Source organism: Pleurodeles waltl, chromosome 5 (assembly GCF_031143425.1).
Source record: "Pleurodeles waltl isolate 20211129_DDA chromosome 5, aPleWal1.hap1.20221129, whole genome shotgun sequence".
NCBI classification, from domain to species: Eukaryota; Metazoa; Chordata; class Amphibia; order Caudata; family Salamandridae; genus Pleurodeles; species Pleurodeles waltl.
The window spans coordinates 555,471,201-555,486,495 of record NC_090444.1 but is presented as its reverse complement, the minus strand read 5'-3'; positions in this window follow the sequence as shown (position 1 = coordinate 555,486,495).

The window sequence follows — 15,295 nt, the reverse complement described above, 5'->3', positions numbered from 1 at the left end:
TATATTATTGAGCTCATAGGTGGCTATCGAGGTGGTTTTGATTTAAGATCTAGATGTTTCCCTAGGATGATTGATGTATATTCTAAATGTTCAACTTACTGTATTTATGTTTGAATAGCGGATGTCCTTAATACAGCTAAAAATATACTAGAATATGTTTTACACTATAGAATTTGCACTAGGTGAATTCAATCATAGATGCAGGTTAGTGAGGGTCAGTATGCAGTTTAAGGAATTAATTGGTTGCCAAACTGTTTAAAGCTGAGGTTTCACCTTGTCCAAAGGTGTTTTGTAGACAGTGCATGCTGAAATTTAACTGAAACTTGCATACTCCATAAAGTTGTATGATGTATACTGAATGTTTTATCAAGTCATAATTTGTTTCACCTGTACACTATTAAAATGTGTTGTGTTCTGTGCTGTAATTATATAGAGGTATATTACATAAATCAATGATACACATGGATCACAGAGAGAAAAAGGTTTTGTAGAGCGGTGGCTTTAAAACAAAAGTATTTTACTCCCAGCATTTATCACATGGAGGAGTCTCATTAGAGAGGCTATTTTGTTAGAAAAGTGCTTTCAGCTTACTGTGTATATGTTTGAACAGTGGATGTCCTAAATACAACTAAACATATACTAGAATATGTTTCACACTATAGAATTTGCATTAAGTGAATTCAATCATAGATGCAGGTTACTGAGGGTCAATATGCAGCTTAAGAACTTAATTGGTTTCTAAACGGTTCAAGTATTGTACTCCCAACATTGATCACATGGAGAGGTCTCATAGAGAGGCTATTTTGTTAGAAAAGCATTTTACTGGTACTGTTTAAATGGAGGAGTGGTCTGCATGCTGTAGTTAATAAGGATTGATGTCTCAGCAGAGAGTTCATTTTGTTAGTAAAGGTTTATAGTGGTATGAGGCAATGTTGTCATTAAAAAACATTTAGACTGTATACAGTTATGAGAAAAGGAGACCCTCTTCCCTGAAACTGAAAGATATATGATCTGAGGCTTGCTAAGGTGTCATAATAGAGGGCCTAGTGTTTGCACATATCTTTCTACATACATCCCTTATTGTGCTTAGAAGTGTCAGTACAGGATAGTTCTGTCTGACCCAAACCAAACACCTTGTTCACTCTGAGAAAACATGTGTTGAGACATACTGGTCTAGTACTAAATGTCTTCAGATCATTCATCTAACCTGTACAGGGCTGTCAGGAGAGTCTGTGTGCTGTTGTTATGGACTTGTGTGGGAGGGATTTACTCTTTCCTGAAACAGTATGGCAACCAGGAGGAGAGATAGCTATCATCCACAAAGAGACCATATAGTGCACCGCCACTACCAATAACACCACCGCCCCCATGGAACAACTCAACTTCAAGCTCCACATGGATGACAAAACAACTATCAGAGGCACCCTAGCATACTGACCCCCAGGACCACCCTCCAGCTTCTGCAACACCATCACAGACTGCATTGTACCCCTAGCCATAGACTCCAAGTTGTACATCTTCCTTGGTGACCTACATTTCCACATTGATGACCCCAGCGACAACAACACTGCACACCTCCTCAACAGTATGAGCAGCCTTGAATTGACCCAGATGGTCCATGACTCTGCACACACCACAGGACACACACTGGACCTGATTTTCACATACAGCAACTGCGTCAAATACAGCCATGTGACAGAACTCACATGGACCAATCACTCCATTGTCTACTTCAACATCTCCAGCCCCCACACCTCCACCCCCCAAGCTGACCAGCGCCCCCCCCACCAGAGTTGGAAAAAAATCTCAGCGACCAGCTGGGCAGATGTTCTCAACACCTCCAACCCCGCTACCAGCACCAACCTCGTACAGGGAGCAAAAAACATCAACGCCTGGATCTCCAATTTCACCAACAGCATCATCCCCATCAAGAGCAACATCCAGAGAAAAACTTCCAAAAAGACCAGCTAGTACACATCTGAACTCAGAACAGTGAAACAAGACAGCAAAGAGCTGTAGAAGAGATGACACACCACAAAGGACCCCTCTGACAGAGCAGCCTCCAAGTCCTCCCTTAAGCTGTACCACCGCCTGTTGAGGGCAACAAAGAAGACAGCCCTTTACAGATGCATTGAAACCAGCTCCAACAACAGCAAGGAACTTTTCAACATTGTTGAGGAATTCTCCAACCCACCTGCCAGCAAAAACAACATCACACCCTCACAGGAGCTCTATGACAACCTTGCTTACTTCTTCCACAACAGGATTGCAACCATATACAGAAACTTAAAACCCCAACCCACACCTACAGACTTCCTCAACAGCAACCACAGTAATCAACATGAACCACATACTGACCATCTGAAACATCCTCTCCACCCAGGACATCACCTTCACCATGAAATCTATCCACTCAGGAACTCCCAACGACCCATACCTGCACTACATCTTCAACCTTGGAAACCAAAGAATCGGGCAGGAACTCACCACCCTGTTCAACACCTCTGTCAACACCACAACAGTTCTTGATGCCTCAAAGCATGCCGACGTAAGACCACTACTCAAAAAAAACCTCCACCGACCCAAGTGAACCCAAAACAAATTAAGAAAACTCAGAAATCCAGGTAGTAAAGTATGGGTATTCTGCATGCCGCCAATACGCAGTCTGTATCAACATAGATATAGGGAACAAATTTACCATAATTGGAACAAGTGTATGTTGTAATTATTATTAATTAGTAAATTGTAGACTGTTAGTATGTTAAAAACCATTAATTATATATTTGTGTCCACATGCATATTATTATTATATTATACATGCTTTATTAATTATTAACAACAACATACACTTGTTCCGATTCTGGTACATTAAAGATTGAGCATTGTGTGGTCTGTAATTTGTTGGGTATGTTTACATGTAGTGTACAATCCATTTCTTGATGTACATAACTTGAGGATTTGGTGTAATAAATGTACAAATTCAGATGAACATCCCAATCCCAATTATATTAGTACTGTTTAACTTACAATATGTAATATATTGTCTATCGGTTGTTTGGACATGACAGTTTAATATAACATGGAGGACGCGTTTTTGGCACATTTGATTGGATTATTTTGTGGGATAACTATTAATATTGCTGTGGTACATTGAATACAATATTTTTTAGGCAAAAGATGTATTAGGGACATAGAAATTTGAGTTTGGTCGGCTTTACAATTTGATTTATGTAAAATTTACACTTTAGATGTGATAAATGTTCTAGTCTCCATAGAGATTGTGCTTTCTATAGTACTATGAAGATCTTTGCTTGATTAACATGTATATGATAAATATGTGTGTTTCTCTTCAGTGATTGTGTTCTTTAAGTTATAATGAAGATTCTTATATGATTAACATAAGGTAACTATACATATTGGACTTGGTGACAGTTTCTGTGTTTTGAATGAGTGAATAATAAGCTAGGGTTAAGTTTAATTCAATTTTGTTCCTCTCTTATATTTCACTTTCGTACTTTCTGCTAATTAGGATTAATATATAAGGGTTTGCATAAAAGGTAATTTGTATAAAAGTTAGGTAATAGAATTGTATCATATAATTTCCCAGTCGGTGGATACAAATCTAATACTTGTGAATTACACATATGGCTAGACATAACTTTTGGTGTGATCTTTTCTTTGTATCAGTGTAGTTTTTAGATATTTCAAATTCGAATTCACTTGCATGTTTTATGCACGTCCCAATCATGTACTAATTGACAAAGTTTTCACTTTTTGAAATGTTGGTTTAATATCGATCTTACATTAAAATATTAGTATTATTTGTTACCAGCCCTGAAGAAGTCCTGTGTTAGGACAAAACATGTGTTGGCTATTCTTTCTAAGTGTTTGGGCGGTTGAACATTTCCCTAATAATTGGATTGAGACTCCAACATCATACTAATATGGGCAGAAGATTGATGTTCTGACAACAAATTATATAAGTTTGGAACTGAAAATAATTATCAACTTTTCTTCTTTTGAGAGCATACTGTTTGATGGATATTTGTCTAATTTTAGTGATCTATGCTTTGAACCAATGGGCACAAGAATTGTCTGAGCAAATAGAATATTATGTTGAACGAGATTGTCGAAATAAATTGTATACCTTATATTGAGGAATTAACTTTTCTTCTTATGGTAACATACTATTAGAGTGATATTTTTCTAATCAAATGATTTATGTTTTGAACCAATGGTGATTACGAATTGACTGAATATTGGAATTTTTTGGTTGAATGAAATTATCTCAATAACTTTCGGATTTATATTTAGGATTATGTGATATAGGATCCAATAATATGCTATAATTTGAACATTGCTTATGAGTATTCATAACTATCAAGAGAACACTGAACAATGTTACTATTACATCTGTAATTGACATTGATGACTTACTATTTTAAGAAGATTTTCGAATTGCATTTTATTATGACCAAAAAAATGTTCGTGTAACTAACAATTTGCTTATATATGTGTGCCTCACTTGTTATTATTCGAGTATTAATATGTGCTATGTACCAAAGTTGATATCATGGACATAAAACGTGTTTTTTTTCATAAATCAAAGGCCCTCATTATGACATTAGCGGTAATTACTGCCATGCTGACGGCCGCCAACTTAGCGCCGTGGTGGCAGATATTCGTTCACCATATTATGACATACACACACCAACCCGACAGAATACAGCCACATACACAAATCCGTAAGCCCAAAGGTCAGTGCACAAGTGGCGGTCCCAAAACCCATGCAGTTACGCCAACAGAATAATGCCCACCACATTATGGCCCACAAATCAACATGGTGGACATTTAACACTGGTATACCATTGGCGCTACATACCACCACACTCACAATGGACACCCACTAACAAAACAACACCACATTAGACAATTCACAAAACACACCTAACACCCATACATACCACACCCACACCACTATAAGACACAGACCTACATTACCTACAACCCTTTAAGATTGCAAATCATTGGCACAAGACTGACACCAAGACCACTGCGACACCTTGACCCACACACCACTCACACCCATATATCCCTCACGCACCACTTCACACATTCCAATACATTACCCAACACACCCTCACAACATACATCAAAGAACACCCATGGCACCACAAAGGCACTCCTGTTTCACTTAGGAGGAATTTGTCAAAGCCCAGCTCACCTGAGTTCTTGTTCAGTTCTGATGGAGGTTGAAGACAATCCGACCCCACCCTGAAACTGCTTGTTCCAGCACACTAGTTTTTAACACAGTGCACTAAGAACAGAAGCTCAAGGGTAGGGGGGAAGTGGATAAAATAAAAAAAGAGAGACAACACTGTTCTTGCGTTTCCACTGTTGAAGTGCTGCACAAATCTGCGGCCCTTTCTGACTTCCGTAGAAACTGGTGCCTAATGAAACATAAACAAAGAACAGATAAGTGCAACCTATTCCTAAATGGGTTCCTGACTATCCCTTTATTTATTAGAAATTCTCTTCTAAAAGTACCTCTTGGATCCTGGTCTCGAGTTTCCAGGTTTGGAATGTGTTACTGCTCTGGGATGTGCTTTCTATTACTGTAAAGCTTCTAAAACATTAAACAAATACCGTTATCAGAATTACCAATATCAAACATTCATCTTAATATAACTAAAGCCTAAATTCCCAATAGCAGACTCACTTTTCCCATATCTCCAGAATCTTTTGGAAAACAAATACTGTACTTTTACATCAAAATACAGCATGTAATTTGTGCAAGTCCTTGATTTACTGTTTGCCTTGCTGTTAATGGTTTCCACTGTTCGATTCTTAAAAGTTCCATAAAAAAAAAACAATGTTTGTTTCACAAAGCTCCGCAAGGTATTCTTGCAACAAAGAGCCTGAATCACAATGTTCGTGGAAGGTATCTTGCTTCAAACCGTCCACACACAAATCCAGAAATTGTTGTCAAAGTTCCTTCAGGTAATAAAAAGTTTTGCACTTACTTGTTGCTGGCAAGAGATACTGATCAGTCTAACCTTGTCTTCTTTCTCTTTTGCAGGTTGTTTGTAGGAGAGAGGCTGAGGCAAGGAGGAACCGGAAACCAGAAGAAGGAAGAGCCAGCAGCTGCGCGCATTGAAGCCAATGAAAGTCTGTAGAGAGCAGGAGTGCCAGCGCCGAGGGATCTGTTCTCAGGTAAGCGGGAGGTAGACGAGCACAAGCACTGGGTGAGGCTCGGGGGCTGCCTTTTATAGACAGGGCTGGGTGTGGTTCGAAGAGCTGGGTGTGGTTTGAAGGGCTGGGTGTGGTCCTCACATGCTGCACATGTTCTTGAAAGGTGTGCAGAGTTTCAGTTATTATGCAAATGAGTTGAATTAACACATGGCCTAAGGAGGAGTGTTTTAAAGAAGCCTTGGTAAAAGCAAGGCCCAATGTGTAAACAAAACAGCACATTAAACAACATACACAGAAGCCTAAGGGGGGGGGAAGGTGAGATAACAAGAAAGGGTTTGAATAGTAAGTTTAAAAGGGAGCTATTACAGAACCCACTAGTGCAGTGAGAGGGGACATGCTCTTTGCTGTGCACAAACCCTAACAGAATTAAGGGTCAGGGTGGAGGAAATCATCAGGGTAGAGGCACAGCCATTTGGAGCACAGGTGCAGCAAATATCAATACCAAGAAGATGGAGCTATGGCAGAGAATCGTGGACATGGTCAACTCAGTGGGACAGCACCCAAGAACAAGGGATGACATCAGGAAGAGGTGGAACGACCTACGGGGAAGGTACATTCCCTAGCAGCAAGACACCAGCTCGCTACCCAGAGGACTGGCGGTGGACCCCCACCTCGTCCCCCACAACTCACAGCATGGGAGGAGCAAGTCTTGGCAATACCACATCCAGAGGGCCTGGCCGGAGTCGGGGGAGGACTGGACTCTGGTAAGTCAAATTCCATCAATTTTCACCCCCTATACCTGCATGCCATCACATACCCTCACTCCCATCACTCCACTCCATCCCACACACTCCACCATCACATTCCACTAATCCCAATGCCAAGCCCTGCATGCTGTACCAATGCATGGACACCCCTCACAGCCCTGCATGGACACTCATCACTAAAGCATGCACAGTATAGGGAAACTAACAATCCCACCATATACAAACATACACAGGTAAAAGCTGGCAGGGCAACACCAACCATAGAGGAGAAGCCAGGGATATACAATATGTCACACACATTAACCAGAACACATCATCATTGTCACTGGAGAGGAGGTGCCAGCATTATCCGGTCCCTCAACAGAAGAGGCACATAGTGATGACAGTAACTCTGGTATTCAGGATCTGGACGATCTATCTGGCCCATCAGGGACCACTGGACAGCTGGTTATCCAAACCCAGTCACAGACCACTACAGAGCCTCTCCCATCAGGAACCAACGCCACAGCACCCACCCAGCGTACCCAAACCTCCGTTCCCAGGACACGTCAATCAGCAGTGTGCCTACCTGTACAGGGACCCCAGGCTACACCTCGCCCCTAAGACAATCAGGAACCAGGGATCACTGGTAGTGGGCACACAGTTCAGGGGACAGAGGCACAGGCCAACAGGGAAACTGGGAGGAGTGGCGTGCGCCAGGAAGAAGAAGACAGGACCAGAGAACCGACTCTTCAGGCGATGCTCTCAGAGATCCTGGGATCCTGTCAACATTCCCAGGACACGATGGGCCAGATCCTAGACAATGTGCAGGAGAACAGACAGCTGCAGAAGTGACAGTATCAGGGGATCAGGGAGGACTTGCAGGCCATCAATAACACCCTGATCTCCATAGCAGGGTGCTGGCAGACATGGCCAACATTATGAGGGAGGCAGTGTCACACAAGTGGGCCCCTGCCACTAGCCAGTCATCTGGACAACCTTCCATTTCCACCGCCGCTAGTGGCCAGGAGGCCCCTCTACAAAGACCCACAGGTCACCAGCACCCCTCCTCCTGCAGAAGGTGAACCACCCCGCAAACATTCCCTGTCATCCAGACAGAAGCCAGAGACACTTTCCAAGACCCCCACCAGGAAATGAGACTCTCCTGATTGTCCACCTTGTGTCCCACTCAGTCACCCTGCCCACCTTGAACTGCCATTACTCCACTTCCTATGTCGCCTTGGACAATGCACATGTGCTATGAACAGACTGGAACAATACCCTGGACTTTCGTCCATCATCACCCCATCCCATTTCACTTTCCCCTCTATATATTAGCACTACAATAAACACCCTTTGATATTAATTGATTTAGAGTATGTCATGTATTTCAAATATGTATTGATTGAAAAAGGTACAACCATTGCAAATGAACTGTACATAGAATGAACATGGAATCAATGAGCTGTAGTTGGCTGTTGTGATCACACCAGGAGTATTTGTCAAATCACCAACATCTGCAAAATAAATGGCCAGAGGTAACAGTAAGTGGGTATAGAAGTGGGAAACACCAGCATGCCATTGCCAAACAGAATACAACCAAAGTCATAGAAATGTAAAGTTGCACTGTCTCACCTGTGTGTCATTGGAAGTACTGATGTATCACAGATGTTCTGTTGTCCACATCCTCATCCTCTGCCTCCTCATCCTCACTGTCCACAAGGTCCACTGCTGCCACTGGGGCATCTCCACTCTCCTCCTCCTACAGAAAAGGCACATGTTGTCTGAGGGCCAGGTTGTGCAACATGCAGCATGCCACTACTATTTGGCAGACCTTCTTGGGTAAGTAGAACAGGGACTCACATGTTAGATGGAGGTACCGGAACATGGCCTTAAGGAGGCCAAAGGTCCTTTTAATGAGCCTTCTGGTTCATCCATGTGCCTCATTATAACATTTTTCTGCCCTTGTCCTAGCATTGCTCACAGGGGTCAGCAGCCATGATAGGTGTGGGTAACCAGAGTCACATGCAAATTTTGAGGGACAACATTTAGCCACACACTATCCTATATGGCCAACACTATACGCATAGACCAACATATAATGGGTGGGAACCAGGGCTCACCTATTAGCCACACCCTGTGCCTCTGTAGTTGGGACATCTCATTTGGGATGCTGCTATTCCTTAGGATAAAGGCATCATGCACTGGCCCGGGATACTTAGCATTGACATATGAGATGTACTGGTCCACCAAGCACACCATCTGCACATTCAAGGAGTGGACAATCTTAAGATTCCTGCACACCTGTTCACTCTGGCGTGGTGGAACAAATGCTATCTGTGTTCCATCAATCGCCCTAATTATATTGGGCATATGTCCCATTGCATAAAACCCAGCCTTCACAGTGGCCAAATCCTCAACCTGGGGTAATGCAATGTAGCTGCACATGTGTTTTATCAGGGCAGACAACACTCTTATCAGCACTATTGAGAACATTGGCTGTGACATTCCTGCTGGCAAGCCCACTGTCACTTGGAATGAACCAGTTGACAGGAAATGGAGAACTGATAGCATTGGCATGAGAGGGGGGATCCCATTGGGATGACGGACAGCAGATATCAGGTTGGGCTCCAATTGGGCAGACAGCTCTGTGATTGTGGCCCTGTCCAGTCTATAGGTGAGGATAATGTCCCTGTCCTCCACTGTAGCCAAGTCCACCAGGGGTCTGTAGACGGGGGTATGTCTCCATCTCCTATTCATCCTCAGCAGTAGGTATCTAAGGGACAAAAGAGTGATGAGTGTGTCACAAACTTAACAATTGACCCACAACAGTAGTCCGCAATCTGTAAACATGTAATGAGACAGTGCAATCTGTCATGTATGTGCTTATTTATCCTGTGACGCAGCATTATTCTATAGGCTTGCTTCCCCCCTCTTAAAATGGCATCCACCTGTGCGGTGTGGAGGGGATGGTGGAAGTGAGGTAATGCCGCCGATGTTGTGCGTCGTGGCGATAGGTGGTCGGGAACCGCCGTGCAACTCTTCATTGGTTATTATTGGGCCCATGGGGTACAGTGGCCTATGGTGATATATGCCGGCGGTGACAGTATGCACCACTGCGGACGTGACCACCATTTTCTATCTGATTCCTTACTTGTTTCCTGACCTTCTGTAGGAGAGGGCCTACACTGCATGTGCTGCTGTGACCTGTGTCTGGAGCCTATCATAGCCCGTGTGACCGGGGAAAAGGCCCCAGCCTTCACTTCTGAGGAGTTGGAGCGACTGGTGGATGGGGTCCTACCCCAGTATGGACAGCTGTATGGGCCTCCAGACCAACAGATGAGTACACTGTGGGCACGATCCATGTGGCATGAAGGCCTGGAGTTGTGTGTGAAGGCATCGTGTAAGGAGGGAGGGATGTCCTCTTGGCTGGGTACACATTGTGTGCTGGGCTATGTGTGTGCCAATGGTGATGGAAACGGGTATGGTGGGCCATTCGTGTTACTGGCTGGACTGTTTGTCTAATGGTGTTCTCCTATCTGTATTGCTTCTGCAGGTCAGCGCCCATCAAAAGAAGGGTTTATGGCGTGCCATTGCCAAGGAGGTGCGGACCCTGGGGGTCTATGGCAGGTGGTGCACCCACTGTCACAAACGATGGGAGGACCTGAGACGCTAGCTACTGAAGACCGTGGAGGCCCAGCTGGAGATGGCCTCCCAACGAGGAAGGGGTGCCCATCAGACCCTGACCCCCATGATGGCCAGGATACTGGACGTGGCATATCCAGAGCTAGATGGGCGCTTGAGGGAATCACAGCAGCCACAAGGGAGTGAGTACAGTGGCCATAATTGAAGCTCACAACAGGAGGGGTGGTATCCGGGTGGTGGTTGTGTGTCAGTGGGTGCCCCTAGGCCAGGCCAGACATAGTAGCGTAGGTCCTCTGATGACTAGGGTCTGAAGGGATAATACTGCCTACCTAACTTGTTAACATCCACTACTGGTCAAGGTTGCGTGGGTCCAGGTATGCTGCAGTTGGCGGTGTGTGCTCATCCTCATGCCTTGGTGGCTAGCAATATCACTAGTAGTGCAATGCATAGTGGGTAGACTTGTGTTCTGTGTGTGAGGGTGCTGTGTATGCCAATGGTGTTGTTGGTGCAGTCATTGACCAAGTGTGTCCTTTGTCTCTCCCCCCCTTTCTTGTTTTGTCATCCTGTCCTTATGTGCAGTAGCATCATCTGGCAGAGGAGCAGAGGTACCAGCGACAGAGGGACCTGCATCCCACAGGACCCTGGAGGCAATGTCCACCGTTGCCGAGGGCACCAGTCGGGCGGAGGGCAAGGGGAGCACCACTGTGGATACTGGAGGGGACAACACAGACTTTTATACCTCCTCTGATGGGAGCTCCCTGGTGGTGGCAGACACTTCTGTGACCACCCCAGCTACAGGTACAGCTGTCACCCCATACCAGTACCGCCATCCCAGCAGCCCCTCTGCGAGTTGCCCGTGCATGCTCACATAGGAGGGTGGGCATCTCCTTCGCCCCAGGAACCTCAGGCCCTGCCCCAGTCAGCCCTGCTGCCCCCAATGAGGAGGCTATTGACCTCCTGAGATCCCTCACTGTTGGGCAATCAACCATTCTGAATGCCATCCAGGGTGTCAAGAGGCATTTGCAACAAACAAATGCATACCTGGAGGGCATTCACTCTGGCGTGGCGGCCCAACAGAGAGCATTTCAGGCTCTGGCCTCCGCACTGATGGCAGCCATTGTCACTGTCTCCAGCCTCCCCCTCCAACTTCCTCTACCCAGTCCCAATCACCTCAACTCCAGCCTATCCTAAGCATGCCTTCAGACCAGCATTCACCCAAATCAACACACAAAAGTGGCTCAGGCAAACACAAGCACCACACTTCATCTCATAGGCACTCACACAAGCACCATCCCCATGCAGACACATCAACATCCACAGACTCCACTGTGTCCCCCTCCTCTTCGTCATCCACCTCCCTCCCTGTAGCATCTCCACTAACACCTGCATGCACTGGATCCTCATCCACTACCTCCATCACCAGCACGCCCACCATAACACACCCCTCACTGGCAGTCACTACCCCCACATCCATGCACACGTCCCCTGTGTCCCCTTCCAGTGTGTCTGTGACCCCTCCTACTAAAGTACACAAACGCAAGAACCCACCCACCCAACAGCCATCCACCTCACAACAGCATCCAGCCCATGCACCTGCACCCAAACTCAGCAGACACCTCCTACAACCACTCCCTCTTCCTCCAGTACCAAATCCTCTCCCTCTTCCCACCCCAGTGTCCCTAAAAAGCATTTCCTGGCAAACACTGAACTCTTTCCTATCCCTTCCCCCCGTCCTTCCCCTCGGGTGGGATGGGGTCAGGTGAAGGAAGTTGGCCACACAAGAGAGGTGGGAGGGGCTGTGGGTGCACAAAATGCCATGCACAGCAGGGAGGAGTGTTAGTGGCAGCACAACGGACATGGTAGGCAAGAGAGAGGGAGCAGGGTCATGCACAAAGCACTGTGGAGGGCAGAAGGGAGGGTTAGTGGTCTGGACAAAGACAACAAAGGGCTGGGGAAGAGGGCAGGGTCTTCAGAAAAAAACAACAGGGCAGGCAGGAGGAGCTGTTGAATAGAGGGAAGAAGGGCACGGCTGAAAAGTGGACCATGGAGGACAGGAGAGAGGGGATAAGGGCATGGAACTCATCAATGGAAGGCAGGGTAGAGGGGGCTTGGACAGACAGCAGCCATCTGACCATGCTGGGCATGCTGCAGGGGATGTCAGCTCAATAAAACACTCAAGATAGACAGGAGGGGCAGTTGAAGGTCCATGGAACAGGGACAGTGAGCTAAGCACAGAGGCTAAGCAGGAGGGCAATGATAGGAGCACAGACTCAAACAATTGAGGGCAGGAAGAGTGGGCAAGGACATCAAGCTAATTGGAGGGCAATGGCAATGTCAGCACATCGGACCATGCAGGACAGAAGGATGGGGCCAGTGCTTGAACTCAGACCACAGAGGGTAGGGGGAGCTAGGTAGGGGCAGCAAGCTAACTGTGTACGACAAGCAGGAAGGACAGTGGGAGAACAAAGGATCTAAAGGGATAGGTGAGGGGCCAGGGTCACAGACTTGAAGAATTGAGGACAAGGAGGTGGGGTAGAGGCAGAAAGCTTGGATGGGACAGCTCAATGGACAATAATGCCAGGCTAGACCCTGTGTCAAATGATGGACATCTTACTTTACGTTTAAAAAAAATGAAATTCACGGATAAAACCAAAGGTTTTAGTGACGTTATAGTTAAGAATTGTAAGAATATCTAACTTTACGTTAAAAGGTTAAAATATACCATTTTAAACTAACAAAACCACTGAAATGCCAACTTATAGTTATCTCAAGTAACTTGAACCGGACATGTTCTTTGATATTTGAAATCTGAAATGACATAATTGATGACAAAACTGTGCTTTGTGAGGATCTTCTCCTCAATCACAATGGTAATAAATAGAATACTGTACTACATCTCCCCATATTAGCCCTCATTACGACTTAGGCAGTATTTTTTGAAGACGGCTGAACTCAGTAGACTGCCAGTGTTGGAGGTCTGCTGACCGCCATATTACGAGTCCTGAAAGGATGTCTGCCCATTTACGGGTGGAAATCCGACTCTGTTGGCCAGGCTGTCGGAGTTGGAGAGGCAGTTCCACCACCAGAACTGCCACGTCAAGAAGACTCCACCCACAGTATTACGATACGTAATATGGTGTGACAGAGTCCTGTACAGAGGTTCGGTGCTGGCAGTGGAAAAAGCCAGGACCCATCCCCTCTGGACAACCACCTTTCCTGAAAAGGTACGTTTATCACCCGAAAGAGGGGGCTAGGGGGTGTTGGGTGCATGTGTGAGGTGTGTGGGTGTATGTGTGCCTGAATGCGTGTGCGTGAGTACATGTCTGTGTGCGTGGAGGGTGTATGTGTGTGCATGTGTGTGGATGAAGGAGGGTGTGGATGAGTGTGGATAAAACGGGGGTAGATGAGTGTGGATGAAGGGATGGGAGTGTGTGTGCATGTGTGTGGATGAAGGAAGTGTGTGTGCATGAGTGTGAATTTGGAGGGGTGTGTGTGCATGTATGCTGTTGAGTGGGGGGGTTCATGGGGATGTGTGGACATGTATGTGTGTAGGTGTTGGTGACAAGAATGGGATTCCTGTCACTGGAAACGTGACCGTCAGACTTTTCATGGTTGGTGACCGTCGCGAAAAGCCTGATGGCCTGTAGCCTCGTGATATGGCCAGCGGCAGTAGGGCTGCCGCTGGCACAGAGGTGCTCACCACGGCATTGTGGTGATTTGGCTGCAACCAAACTCCTGTCTCATAATGTGGCGGTCCTCACTGCCGGGTCTGTGGCAAGGAGACTGCCAGCCTTGTAATGAGGGCCTTGGTTTCTTCCACATCAAGTTTCACGTGTTCTTATTTTAACGGGTCTTTAAACAAAACCACGATTCAAGGGGTTACATTAGCGCAGTATAGTAAATTCACACTACAGTAAAGAGACATTCTAACTATTAGGGAAGTTATTTTCCTAATTGTTACATGTAATCTGAGAGGGAGTAAAAGTGTTATTTCAATGTCAATGTTTTGTGGTATTGCAGTAAGCTTGAATTTGACCTTGACTTCACAGAAATAAATGTGTGAATGTGCATTTATTAGTCCAATTGCACTAAATCACTTGCTATTGTATCACATTTAGTTATTTTCACTGCCGGGAGAGGTTTGTGCATGTGTGTGAGGGGTTGAGAATAGATACTATGTAGATATGTTTCCAGAGAAAAGGAAAGCGCGATTACTCACAATAGGTGAAACCTTGAGTGTTTCATGAGGCCATTCCCTCTTCAAAATTGGTAATGGACAACATATTACACAGTGGACATCTGTATCTATGGCCTATGCCATGGTTTGTTTCTTTTTTTAATGTGTATTTATGTTATGAAATGATACTTACCCAAACCAGGGTGCCAGTGGCTAAAGGGGCCTCATCGCTTTTAAAATAGTGTTTTTGTCTGTGCAAATTCATTGTAATGTGCAATCTGTGAGGCAGTGTTTTTTTACTGGGTTAATTTCTCAGCACTGTGGTCATAATATGGAATTTGCCTTTACACTGTAGTAGGAAAAGTATGTGTGCATAAACTAATATAGTTTGTTGACACTGCCATGGCATAAATATTTGCTATATAGCAGGCCACCATCCTTTCTATGGTCCTGATTATGAGACGTGTTGTGTTGAATTACCATTTGGAATTCTTCTCTGCTGTATTCTATGTGGGTTGGTGTTCGGCTCTTGATT